This window comes from Sorghum bicolor, chromosome 2, assembly GCF_000003195.3.
Source record: "Sorghum bicolor cultivar BTx623 chromosome 2, Sorghum_bicolor_NCBIv3, whole genome shotgun sequence".
NCBI lineage: Eukaryota > Viridiplantae > Streptophyta > Magnoliopsida > Poales > Poaceae > Sorghum > Sorghum bicolor.
In genome coordinates, this window is record NC_012871.2 from 47,185,201 (window position 1) to 47,198,812 (window position 13,612).

Sequence of the window (13,612 nt, forward strand, 5' to 3'; positions counted from 1 at the left end):
GATGTGATATCTACAAACACTTTATATGTATGTGTTGTTGTGCAATCTAGTGTGTGAGGTTATATATATATACACGTATATATACTACTCCCTCCATCCTAAATTATAAGACGTTTAAACTTTTTTATCACAAATTTGATCATTCATCCTATTCAAAAAAATTGTGCAAACATTGTCAAATCTAAGTCATTCTTGATGAACTTTTATTAATAAACCAAGCTACGATAAAAGAAGTGATATTTTGCACAATTTTTTGAATAAGACAAATGGTTAAACTTAGTGTCAAAAAAGTCAAACGTCTTATAATTTAGGATGGATTGAGTAGTAATGAATAGTAAGGCATAAGCATTTGTTTGACCTATATGGTGCGTATAAAAGTACAAGGACAAATTAACAGTCTTGATTGACAGTGACAATTACCTGTATTTATTTCAAGTCCTTTTCAAGAAAAGGGGAAACATGTATTTATGTACGACTAAAAACTTTATTTCTGAGGTTCTAGTGCCGGCCATCGGCGTGCTGGTTGACAATACGGGACGGCTGATAAATTTTCCCAGCAATTTCACCATCACACTCACACGTACGGCTTCTCTTGATTGGATGGTACTAATAGTTAATAGGATCCACAAACACTTCCATTGTATCAAACATAAATGATTGAGTGCCTTATAATCAACTTCTTACATATTTTTTGCCAAAAAAATATGAACCTATTTATTTAATTTTGTTTGTATGACACTGTACCAAGTAGAGCCATGTGTAGAGGAAGGAAGAGATATAATACATTGATTAATGGCCTGCTAACCATACTCAGTAGTAGCAGCTAGGAATATTACTAGCAGCTGATGATGGTTGGTGGCCAAACTACAGAAATCTTGGACAAACTACATGCAGTGGAATGCATATGACGGTATTCAGCTTCATAGGTTGCTGTCTCCATGACAAACACTGGACAAATCACTCAAAGGGAGATGCGTGAGTAGTTAGGACCTACTAGCAAGCAGTGCTACTACCTTCTAGAATGTACATGGTGCCATAAATAAAGAAAAAAAAACAACAGTAAACTTTAACGCAGGCCATTAATCAATGTATTATATCTCTTCCTCTAGGGCCGGTATCTAGTCTAGATGGTAATGAGGTGTGGTCATCTTGTTCATGGACCATCTGATCAACAACTCTGCTTGTTCCTCCATTTGCATAGTCCTCTGCTACTAAGTATTTTGTTTTTGTCATATATAGGTATCTCATTTTGTACGTACCAGATTGGTGAGAGCATCACATTTGTCTTTTATCCGCTGCAGTGCAGCAAGCACATTGCTTGTCTGAACTTGGAGAGACCATTACCCTAAACAAACCAAGCTCCTTGTCATTTGCTCATAGATGCAGTGAACAAATCATCCATTCAAGAGTAGATATTTAACTAAACTACTTTGACTTCAGGTATGGAAGGTTTAGTGGAGCACATTTGTTTTCTTGTTGGCTTGGCATTGAGATGTCCTACTGTTATACCTTTATGGCTTTCTGGATTGAAAAATATATCTTGTATCCATTATCCTTCCATGAAGAATATATTAAATCAAGTTTCTTCAAGCTTTGTGTTGTTCGTGAAAATACTGTGCATTATTGTTGCGTGTGTGTGTGTGTGTGTGATATAATTATATAGGCATAATTGTTTCTTCTAAACAAAGTTTTTTAATCTTCATTTCGAATCAACTAAATCTCCTCTACCTTTTCTCCTTTATAAACATTTAATGTTCCATAATTTTATTCATATATGTTGTACCAGGAATGACTATATATTTAGTAAGTTTATTTGTGTCATAATATGTGATATTTATATTAATGGAAAAATAAACTCTTATTATGATGTTCTCAAATCTCTGCAAATACATGATGTAGAGATGTATATACCTAGCTTTATCTAGTTGGAATCCAGAGTTGAGAGTCTCAAATTATATAAACTTAATAAGTAGCTAGGGGACAGTGGGCAACGTGTTGCATGCTGACATACAGCCAAGTAAGATTTGAAATAGTACCTACGGTGAAATTTTAAATTTACAGAATGTCTTGGTTTGCACATTAATTGTGATGGAGTAGATAAGAGGGAAAGGTCCAAAGCTACTGCCATTTTCCCCATCCCCTATACTAGTAGGCTAGGAGTGCTTCTAGACAATAATGTAAGTAATTAAAATATTTTTGAGTTAAAAAAAGGTTAGTCTTAGATCCTTGTTTCAAGACATACACAACTTACAAGGTCATCATCTTGGATGTATGCACCTATTGTATTGGAAGAAAGAGGAGAAAAGGGGGAGTCCTTGCTTTGTTTCATGCCCAAGGAGCCATCTCTGGCTGCTTGCACAGGGCTCAACCATATGGGAGCCCTAAATTCATGTATTTTGATGGATCTGTCACCTGGAGCCTCAACATTTCAGCCAGCCTCAGTATACAAACAAACACATACGCCCCAATACAAGCCAAACAGAACGTGTCAAATGGGGAAAAGGGCCGTTTGGGAGGTTGTTCCCCTGACCCCTTCCCTAAAATCCTAATAACAATGGTTATTTGTGCATAAATTGTTTCGTGTATAATGTATAGGCATGATGTGGTATTAAAGAAATGGTGCTGAGTCTTGAAACAAACATGAACGAGTTAAGTAATTTTAAATTCCGTTGACTTAAATTAGCTTGTTCCATACTTCTTATAAAGAGATGGTATACAGTGAATTTTTACAGCACTAGGAGTATAGTACCGTCCGACGAATAGTTTCCCACAATATTTTTGAGTCATGCATGCATGAAGACCCCTTAATTAAAATCTTCAGATGCACTCATCCCTACTAATAAACGAAACAAAAAGGAGTGAAAATCTTGTCTGAAGTGTCCTCAGAATGGGGAAAAGGTGGATTGCATTGGAGAAGCAATCCCTGTGTGCAAGCTTGCACACCAATTGCAATAAACAAAGAGCCACACAACCAAATGCTTCCACTTCCACATAACCAAAACATTAAGAAAATGGTTGCAGATATCAAGGCCTCAATCTCCCTTCTTCCCAGGGTGTTGTCTACTCTGTGGCAGCAACTCCATGGATCAATGCAAGGTACCATGGTGCTGTTTATAAATGCTGCTAGTACTTGACTATATAGTGTTTAGGAAAATGGGATTAGAAACAGCTGAGACTAGCAAGTTGCAATTGCAGTCTTCCTCTTGCAGCCACTTGCAATTTCCCTTCCTTAATTAGCTTGCATTTGTCTGCCGGCCAAGGCACGGCCATTGCTAGAACTAACAACATGGTGGGTGCTATAGACATATAACGCAAATTAAACTTCCTAGATCACTATTTTATTATTTCAGGATTTATAGATTCAGAATTATATTAGGTTCGTAAAAAATACGCAATCCTAGCTAGTTTGTTGTTAGCATATAGACAGAGGCAGATGCCTAGCCTAATTGTGAAATTAAGCATTCCCATATCAGTTAAGAAAAAGCCTTGGAGTGGTTATTAACAGTATGAAAAACTTTTATCATATATAGGAAGAAATAAAAGTTGTTGTCTTTTGATCATGGACACTAGCTAGAAATGGTGGGCGGCTGGCATCCCACAATAAGGTCAAATGAATTCAACAATTTGATTGGAGTAATGAAATGGGCCGGCCATTAATTATCTGGCATAAATGGTTCCTAAATTTATGTTTGTGCGAGTGAGGAAAAAAATTTCAAAACATTGAGCACACATGCATGTATTTCAGATGGGATATATACAGTATATATATGAGTCCGTGGCTGGGACGCAACTCCAACGCATCGGTGTGTAGCTTGACGTTGAAGAGTGGCCGTACGTACGTGTGATAATGTTAGTTAATTACTAGGTATTATGCCCGTGCATTGCTACGGGATAGCTAACATTTTATACTAAAAACACATTAATCACACGAAAAGATAAAAAAATATAAAAATTAATGTTAAAGTGATATTTAATTCAAAAATCAATTTTTGTCAAATTAACACAGTCATGGAGAACCTGACGTCACAATCACAGAGAGCGTGATGTTAGGATGAACACTGTGCACAAGCATCCGTATATACAAACCTAAATAAATATGTTTCCTTTCTCGTCTTCTTTATGTTACACGACATTATTTTTAAAATATAAATCTAACATGTATCAGTATGGATGATTTTCCAGTTGGCATATAGTGTATATATAATATCTCTGTGTAGAGTCTGATAAACCATTTAAAAATACCTAGGAACCACAACAAATATGGCTTTAGTGAAATAATATTTGTATAATATAAATTGAATGAAATTGCATTGTATACGTTACTATTACCTCGACTATGGTGTTAATATTCTTTGTGAAAGTTCCATCCACTATTGGGGTGTCACACCCAATTTCAAGGAAGAAATTGAATGCGTAAACTTATGTGCGCCCAGAGATCAATCACACACATAAGTCACAAATTAAATACCATCATCGCAGTGTTTACAACAAACGTAGTTATTACATCACAAAGTCTGGCATAACAGCGGAAATATATATATGATAATCTAAGATAACTATCTCATGGCCCTCACACAGGGAAGGTCGACTAGTGAAGCACAAGCCTAATAGTCCTCAGGGTAGTCCTCATAGCCACCACCATCTGTTACCCATCCGGGATTTTTATCCAAAGAAAAGAAATATACAAGCGTGAGTACATCTCGTACTCCACAAGCATAGCATGAGGATTTATGAGGCTCAAACAGGCTAAACTAGGTTCACTGCATCAGCTTTTAGTAGGTCAGTGTTTTATCATTAATTATTATAGATTATGCTTAAGCTCCCAAATATCCCATATGATCAGTTATTAGAACCATAGTAAGTCAATAAGTCACATTAAAGCATAATTATACATCATCATGTACCATATAGCCATCAGTAACCAGTTATTCTGTGAGTTTTTCGGGCCGCTCGTGACCGTGAGCACGGCTGTTATAACAATTATACACTCTGCAGAGGTTGTGCACTTTCACCGTGAGTCGTGTTGCCCATATGCCCGGGATCCGTCGACCCCCAAACACTACCAAGGTGAGCGGGCAGGGTACACTATGAAGCCTTCCATAGGCCTATTCTAACCAGTTAGGGCCGCGAGGTTTCCTCGGCAGGCAGATGTAGAAAACCCCCCTTTTCTATGGCACATTTCCATTGCGGCTATACTCATAGAAACAAGGGCAGCCCTACACCCAAAGTGGCAAGCGCCTCTTGCGCCCTTTCGGGTAACCTCTAACGAGTTAGAAAAGGTCCTATTACTGAGCTAAAGTCAGAGCCATGTGACTCTCCCGGTTGCACTGTAAGTCCCAGCTTTTGCCGACAGATAAGTCCTTACGGAGGGTCTAGGACAACATGACCAACAGTCATTTGTACCATAGCCCTATGTTCCATTTATCATAATCATATTTAATCAATTAACCATGGTTCCATCACTGATTTCAGATCATATATAATTGGAGTTAGAGCACTAGCACTTCTACCCATATGCAATAAAAACCCTTGGGAACAAGGTAATTGTCATCAACAGCTAGGATGTCCTTATAGTTTGCAATATTATACACATGCAGGGTGAAATGCTTAAAAATGAGTAGGACAACAAGGTAGGCCCATGCTATACTTGCCTTGGTTCACGTACTCCTGCTGGTCTTGCTGGTCCTGCTGATCCCCAAAGAGCTCCGGACTCCCGAAATACTCCTCACCGTCTGGGCTCGATCAACACATCACAATCATCACGCATACCAAGACAAACATGCAAGAGAACAATTCCTAAAGTTAGAACAGTACACCAACAGTAAATAAATTAAATAAAAGTTTTCCAAAATCATCTACGTGCTGCTACGATCAAGTCAACGCGAAATTCACGGAAAACGGACTTACGACGCGAAAGTTACGCTTTTAACGGGATTTCAACAGCAATCTACGGACTTGTAATTAACTAGGAAATCTAACAGTGGTAAACCTAAACAACAGTGGTACCAACGCGAAGCTTACAAAATTACGAAACTAACGCAACTTGAACGGATTGATTCGGAGTTCAAACGGCGATTTTATAGCTAAAACAATGCGGTGGCAATTCTGTAAATAAGATAGAGTCTAAACGAATTTAAATAAACGAAATAAATCCTGGAAATTCCTCTGGCCGAGGACTGCGGTGCAAATACAAAAATTTTGGAGGACTCTTTAACAAGATATCATATGAAGGGGTATCAAGTGTTTCTGGCCGTTGAATCAAAATTGAACGCGCTGGATTAAAAGATAAATAATAAAAAAAATAAAAAGAAAGAGAGAGGAAGGGGACGGCACACAGGCAGCTCCAGCCAGAAACACGGTGGCCACCATTGACGGCCGGCCCGAGCTCGCCGGAGTTGAGCGGAGGAGGTGCTACGGTGCACGGTTTTCGATTCCGATTGAACTGGGAGAAAGAGGAGAGCGATGCGAGTCCATTCCACTCAAAAACGCGGTCGAGGAGGCGGTTTCCGAGAAGGTTCACGGCGACGCGGCTGTGGAAGGTCCTACGCGGCACGCGCCATGGCCGGCGGCCATGGAGCTCGCCGGAGCTCCGCGGACAGCACTGAGGAGTGCGCCGTTTCGCGAGAAAAATAGACGGGGAGGAAGCGGGAGAGGAGAGGAAGCTCACCACGGCGCTAATTCGGAGCGAAAACGGCTCGGAACGGCGGCCTACGCGCGGTCGACGAAGAACTTCCCGGCGACGGTTTTCTCTGCGTTTTCACGGATGCGAGCAGAAGCGAGGAGGGGGAAAAATGGGGAGAGGAAGACTCGGGCGCGCGGACTCCCTCCACTTGAAGCCGAGACGCGGGGGGAGCTGGAGAACGTGGGAGCGGGGGCTTCGGCCTGGGCGGTTGCTGCTGAGAGAGAGGATTCGGGAGCGACGGTTGGAGGAAGGAGGTGGTCCTGACGGGTGGGCCCCACCCGTCAGCCGCCAGAGAGAAAAGCTTTTCCCTTTTTATTTTCTAAACAAATTTTCCAAACACTTTTCCAAATGAATTTTTGAATTCAAAATTCTTTTCATCAAAACCACTCATCCCATAAAGAAATGCACCAGCATGTATGCAACAAAATATTAGCCTAACTTATATTTAATTTTATTTTCTCTAAATTTATTTATTTTTCCTATATTGAAAAATGCTCACAAAATTATTTAATATAGCCAAATTCATCTATTTTTAAAAGAGCCAAATTTTGGGTGTTACAATTCTACCCTCCTTAAAAATAATCTCGTTCTCGAGATTGAGTGATGCTTACTCAAACAGATGTGGATACGACTTTCTCAAGTCCTCTTCTCTTTCCCAGGTGGCTTCATCTTCGGTATAACGATTCCATTGCACCTTACACATCTTTATAGTTCTGCTTCTTGTAACTCTGTCTGCAGTTTCCAAAATCTTTATCGGGTACTCTTTATATGTGAGATCTTCTTTAACGGTCAATTCTTCTATAGGAATCTGCTCTTCGGGTACCCGCAAACACTTCTTCAACTGAGAAACATGGAATACATCATGTACACCTAACAAGCTCTCAGGAAGTTCTAACTGATAGGCTACTTCTCCACGTCTTGCAAGAATCCTGAAAGGTCCGACGTATCTCGGTGCTAGCTTACCCTTCACATTGAATCTCTTCACACTCCTCATTGGAGATACCTTCAGATATACAAAATCACCCTCTTTGAAGCTTAAGTCCCTTCTTCGGGTGTCGGCATAACTTTTCTGCCTTGACTGTGCCACTCTTAGATTGTCCCTAATCATCCTCACTTGTTCTTCAGCACTTCTTAGGACGTCTGGTCCAAACACCTGTGTCTCACCAGTTTGATTCCAGAATAAAGGTGTCCTACACTTGCGACCATACAAAGCTTCAAATGGTGCCATCTTGAGACTCTTCTGCTAGCTGTTGTTATAGGAAAACTCGGGCGCGCGGACTCCCTCCACTTGAAGCCGAGACGCGGGGGGAGCTGGAGAACGTGGGAGCGGGGGCTTCGGCCTGGGCGGTTGCTGCTGAGAGAGAGGATTCGGGAGCGACGGTTGGAGGAAGGAGGTGGTCCTGACGGGTGGGCCCCACCCGTCAGCCGCCAGAGAGAAAAGCTTTTCTCTTTTTATTTTCCAAACAAATTTTCCAAACACTTTTCCAAATGAATTTTTGAATTCAAAATTCTTTTCATCAAAACCACTCATCCCATAAAGAAATGCACCAGCATGTATGCAACAAAATATTAGCCTAACTTATATTTAATTTTATTTTCTCTAAATTTATTTATTTTTCCTATATTGAAAAATGCTCACAAAATTATTTAATATAGCCAAATTCATCTATTTTTAAAAGAGCCAAATTTTGGGTGTTATATGGGGTCTTCTTACACTTAACTTTTTTTTATTAGACACAGTCTTTTTTTCCCTTGGCATTCTTTTTAGCGTTTTTCTTCATCATCTTTTTAGCCTCATCATGTGCTTATGCATCAAGCGAGAGGGCAAGGATCTTAAGATTCGTACTTAATGTGGCTCTAGACATCGCAACATACAACTGATCTTGAGAGAATACATATTGGAGATAAACAATTTGTTTAACCAGTACTCCCTTCTATAGGTTATTTTGGCTCTATCCTAAACTAGACTTATCTAACTTTGATCAAGTATGGAGGGTCCCTTTGGCACCGCTCCTAGCCTCAGCTTTCGTGCAGCGCTGCCAAACACTTTAAATACACCAACAACTACAATGTTAGATTAGATTAATTAAATTAACCTTAAAATTTGTAATGCAGGGGACAAGATCAGGATGCAAACAAACTGGAATTACTTTGCATGCACCAAAATTGTGACGAGCTTAAAGAAAAACTGTTACGGTTCACAATCAAGTGTTGCTAATGTAGTTGACGAAGAACACAATGATTCGTGGCACAAAATATTTTTCATAATAATTCATTTCAAGAATTCATACATTAAGTAAAAAAGAAATGAGATTAAACTTTCCAAATACAAGTTTTCCTGGCCCGCTAATATCGACACAACATGAACGGTTAGTCATTGCCCAGGCTATCACGACCTCAGCTGCTCTTCACTACCCACAAGCTCAGCATATAGTAGCAATTTGCAACGCAGAGACCAAACTCAGCTACTTTTCACAACAACAATCAATGTGCTTGTAGCAAAATCTCAAAAGGAAACACAAATGCTCTGGATCAAAAATATTTTTTGAAAAGAAACTGTGAAATCAATTCCCTAGTAAAATTTATTAAAAAAATAACCAAGACTCTGCTATTATCTAGATGGCTGGCTTTTGTATATAGATGGTTGTAAACACTCTGCTCTTGTATCCCTACGTCCTCTGCATCTCCGGTCTCGTTGTCTGAACTTTAATTATATTAATTCCAGGTGGGGATCCTCTCCCTCACCCCCCTAATTTGCCTAAAAGACAATAGCTACAATAGCAGTAGTGAGGAACGGAGGGAAACAGCAAACCAGGAAGCAACATAACATCCAAAATTGACTAAAAAGAAAAACATACTTGCACAGTTGTATTCAATTTCAAGGTTCCTTAGCTTGTTCTCCATCTGGATCACCTCTTGCCATCCATGAGAGCACGTTGTATGTATGAGCACAGTTCAGCTTGAACAAGAATACATGCTAATGTAACCACTTCCCCTGTCATATTGAGATTATCATGATAATGCTAGATAGGAAAGAATACCACCTACAGTTCAGTTTTTTTCGGTGATAGAGAACAGTGCTCGACAAAAACCTGAACGGAAACAGCAAAAGAAATCCCATTAGAAAGTAGCAAGTAGCAGAATAAACTAATCCCAAAAGATAGCAAAATAATAACACTACAATGTTGCAGGCACTAACTAATAAGGTTATCTGCTCCTCTATACTACTGAAAATAAGGATAGCTGCTCTATAGGTTCAGTGAAGATGCTCAAGATCATGAGGATCTCTACAACGCTCCTTTCAAGATGCTCCCAGATGACAAAAACTCACAGTTGACATGCTAAAGACGAAATCTATTTATGGATAATGGAGAATGATCATGTTTGTGTGTAGAATCATACATACTCCCATGTATAAAGAGCCACATTCTGTGTATAAATAGACCAACAGGGAGCGCCTTTTCTGTCCTCTACATGCATGACAATAAAATACTACCAACTACGGCAATCTTAATGGACAGGACGGGCAACAGTAAGGGTACAAAGCTAATGACATTAGTTACAGATATTCTGAAGGAATGGTACACAATTAGATCACACGATAAACACATATCTTCAGCAAACTCTAAGTTGTTAGATAAACAAGAGCCCAGCCCAATAGATAGATGAATAAACACACACAAAAGATTCGTTTTATTTAAAATAAAGAACTGACTGGGCATCTATTTCTTTACCTCCAAAGATCTTGTATAAAATACAATTTTCAAAGTACAGTAAACTGATGTTCATAGCTGATCAAAACCAGTCAAAAATTGAAATATCCATCCAAAAGTAAAACATAAGCAAGTCACTCTCCTAGATCTAGGGATCTGTTGCCAAAAGTCTTGTGGATTATCTATTCTTACAAACAACCCACGCGGCAAACAATTTGTGTACAATAAAGGCCACATTTTTTTTATTTTTGATTTTCATATCACGATTTTGCTACACATATGAGTAGAGATGGGAAAACAACTGAAAACTAAAGAAATAAACACTCCAGATATTAAGGATCCTAAAACATATATATTACATGACAGAGGAACCACCAGACATTCCTTGTCAGGCCAAATCAGAGAGTTGTCGACTGAAATCGACATCCAAGAAGAATGTTGGTGCTTAAAAATCCCTAACTCACCGCACCTGCATACTAAAACATTGTGGATTCAGTAGAACGGGTGGTCATCCAAGCTTTTGTTGGGCAGCAACTCATAGAAAATAGGAGCATGTGCTTTCTTGCTTTTGAATCCACAGACACCCATGAATTAGACTTCAGCTAACCACTGGATACGATTTTTCTTAAGAAAAGAAAACTCAAATAAGCATGCTTATTAATGGACACAACACAACACTCTAATATTTTTATCCTGGCTAGCCAGTCATAAACTAATGCTGGATCGTTTAATTACACAGTGGCATGAATTTCTATTAATTACCTGCTCACTTATTAGAGATTCAACAAGACCTCATTGTGAGAAACATGAGATTCGTCAAGACTTCATTCTTGAGTTGAAGGACAATGCAGCTCTCATCCAATGAACAATTGCTGAGTTTTAGTAGCCAATGAACAGCTACTATTGTGTTTTTCTATTAGTGAGCAAGATATTTTTTTTTTCAGTTCAAGGTGACTTGAACATGCAAAGAAGCTCAACAAGAATTACCTGTCCTCCAAACCCCCAGCCACATATCAAAAGTTTTTTGCTCAGAATTGGTAAAAACAAAATATCCAGCAAAATGAAGGAGACATGCATAACACAAGGAATTTTGTTTTTAATTAGAGAAAATAATAGAAAATGCTTTCCAAATATGTACAGTTAAAAAATAAAAATCCTAGCAATGTCAATTTGCTCAATGTGAGTGTTAGCTGATGCCTCTTCAATCAGCCACGAAATGAAGGAGACATGCATAACACAAGGAAAAACAGCAATTTGGTTCTTAATTAGAGAAAATAATAGCAAACGCTTTCCAAATATGTACAGTTAAAAAATAAAAATCCTAGCAATGTCAATTTGCTCAATGTGAGTGTTAGCTGATGCCTCTTCAATCAGCCAGTGAACAGTGCATATCAATGCTAAAATCTCAATTTCAATATAGTTTCAATAACTAAAATCCTAGCGATATAGGTTAGCAAACAATCTCATAAATAAGAACTCGAATGCATCATGACTAAGATTGCCAATACTAAATAACAAAGCAGCATACCAAAAAGTCAGCTTTGGAAGTGCTTATGACCTGTCTTCATGAATAACTCGATCAGATTTCTACGATCACAGTGTTTGTTCTCCTTGCAGTAATCTTCGCCTTCAGAGCCTACATGGTTAAATAACTGAATAATAGAAACGGGAAGATTTGTCAAGGGACCGACAAATAAAAAACGGAAAACTAAAGATTAAGGGGCCCCACCCAAGTAACCATCTTCTGAACCCAGTAACCCTCCATTTGAGCTGAAGCTAAGCACGTTCCTTGAAATCATAGTAGAATTTACACTGTGAAACTGAACTCTGGAGCATCTAGTATTGTAGTACATCACAAAGCACTTTTGGCAACAGATCCAATCAATAAACTCCTAAAATGGTAGTGAACGGCACAACACTGTTGGGTTATGTAATTACAATAGGGAAACACATCAAATATAGGCATAGAACCGAATACCACTCACCAGTGATGAAGCGGCTACTTCTCGAGCGCTATGGAGAGGTACTCGTGCTAGAATTCATCTTGATGAACACCTTTCTGAGGTAGGGCGTGCCATCCATGCCCACCTTCAAACCGTGCAGCCACGAGCCCACGACTGGTGCTGCCGACCGGCCGCATACGCAGGCCCGTGCGGCCATAGCCCGTAGCCAAGTCGTCTTCAATCTCCGTCCTCTCCTCGGGCGTACTTGCCGAAGGGGAGTAGGGTTCGTCCATCTACAGGGCAATCACGAATCCGGGAGAACACTATTTTTCACACAAAGCAGGGATCAGTTGTTACCGATGGATCCAAGAAATCAGGGGAGCGTGAAAATGGAAGGGGAAGCCGTGCATCCACCATGCCTTGGGTGCAGTCACAGAAGGCCTTGGTGGCTTCGCCACGCGCTTGGGCCTTGGGCGTCCGGAGCAGCCCCTAACGGCTGTCGTCCTCTCCGAGCCTCACCAACAGCGTGCGCATCGTCAGCTCCAGGGCGAGGGCGAGGGTGAGGGTGGGGGGCGATGGCGATGGCGGAGGACGGCCAAGTGTGCCACGCATGAGGAAGAGTGTGGCTGGTGGGAGATGGCGAGAGCAGCACCCGATGGGATTTGCAACGGAGATTTGGGATTGGGAGCCTTCCATCTTTTACTCAAAGGAAGGGTCGCGCGGTGGAAGGAGCTCTGGTGCGTGATTGACGGCGCGGAGAGGAAAGAGCGCTGGGAAGGAAGGATCGCAGGAAGGATGGAGCACCATGCGTGATTGACGACGCGGATAGGGATCGCACGGGAGAGCGTGAGGCGCGGAGAGGGATCGCGCGGGTGGGCAGAGCGGACCGACGGACGGAACCAATGTCGCACCAAAAATTAGTCTTACTTTTGTTTTTTTTAGTTGTGTAGGAGAAGGAGATAATTAGTATAAAATTTGGCCACCAAACAGATATACCACCTGAACCGACCGAGTCACCCGTCCATAAACAAAGATTTGACGGTGCAACATGCTGTACCAAGCTATCATGCATCTCTCCTCTTTTTTTTTAAAAAAAAAAATCCTGACTTAGCTTATTAGCTGCTTGTGCGTCTCGTAAATTATTATTTAGCTGTATTTTTAGTTTCACAAATAGTCTATATTTAGCACTCCATGCACGTGTCTAAATATTCGATACGATGAGAGTTAAATTTTGACAATACCACCAACCACTACTGGAATCGCACGCTTTGCCT

General features: G+C 40.2%; 1 long non-coding RNA gene across 11 annotated transcripts; it reads right to left on the minus strand.

Annotated features, from left to right (window-relative positions):
• Positions 5,673-13,256, minus strand: LOC110432924. 11 transcript variants are annotated; one of them, XR_002450230.1, is made up of 5 exons: positions 12,381-13,228; positions 12,125-12,287; positions 11,924-12,031; positions 9,541-9,774; positions 5,673-5,732 (listed from the first exon to the last, which is right to left on the minus strand). It is a non-coding gene; the product is annotated as an uncharacterized LOC110432924 (long non-coding RNA). The 11 variants fall into 11 exon arrangements; XR_002450225.1 differs by having other exon boundaries at positions 5,693-5,732; positions 6,668-9,774; positions 12,381-13,256; XR_002450226.1 differs by having other exon boundaries at positions 5,695-5,732; positions 7,294-9,774; positions 12,381-13,252.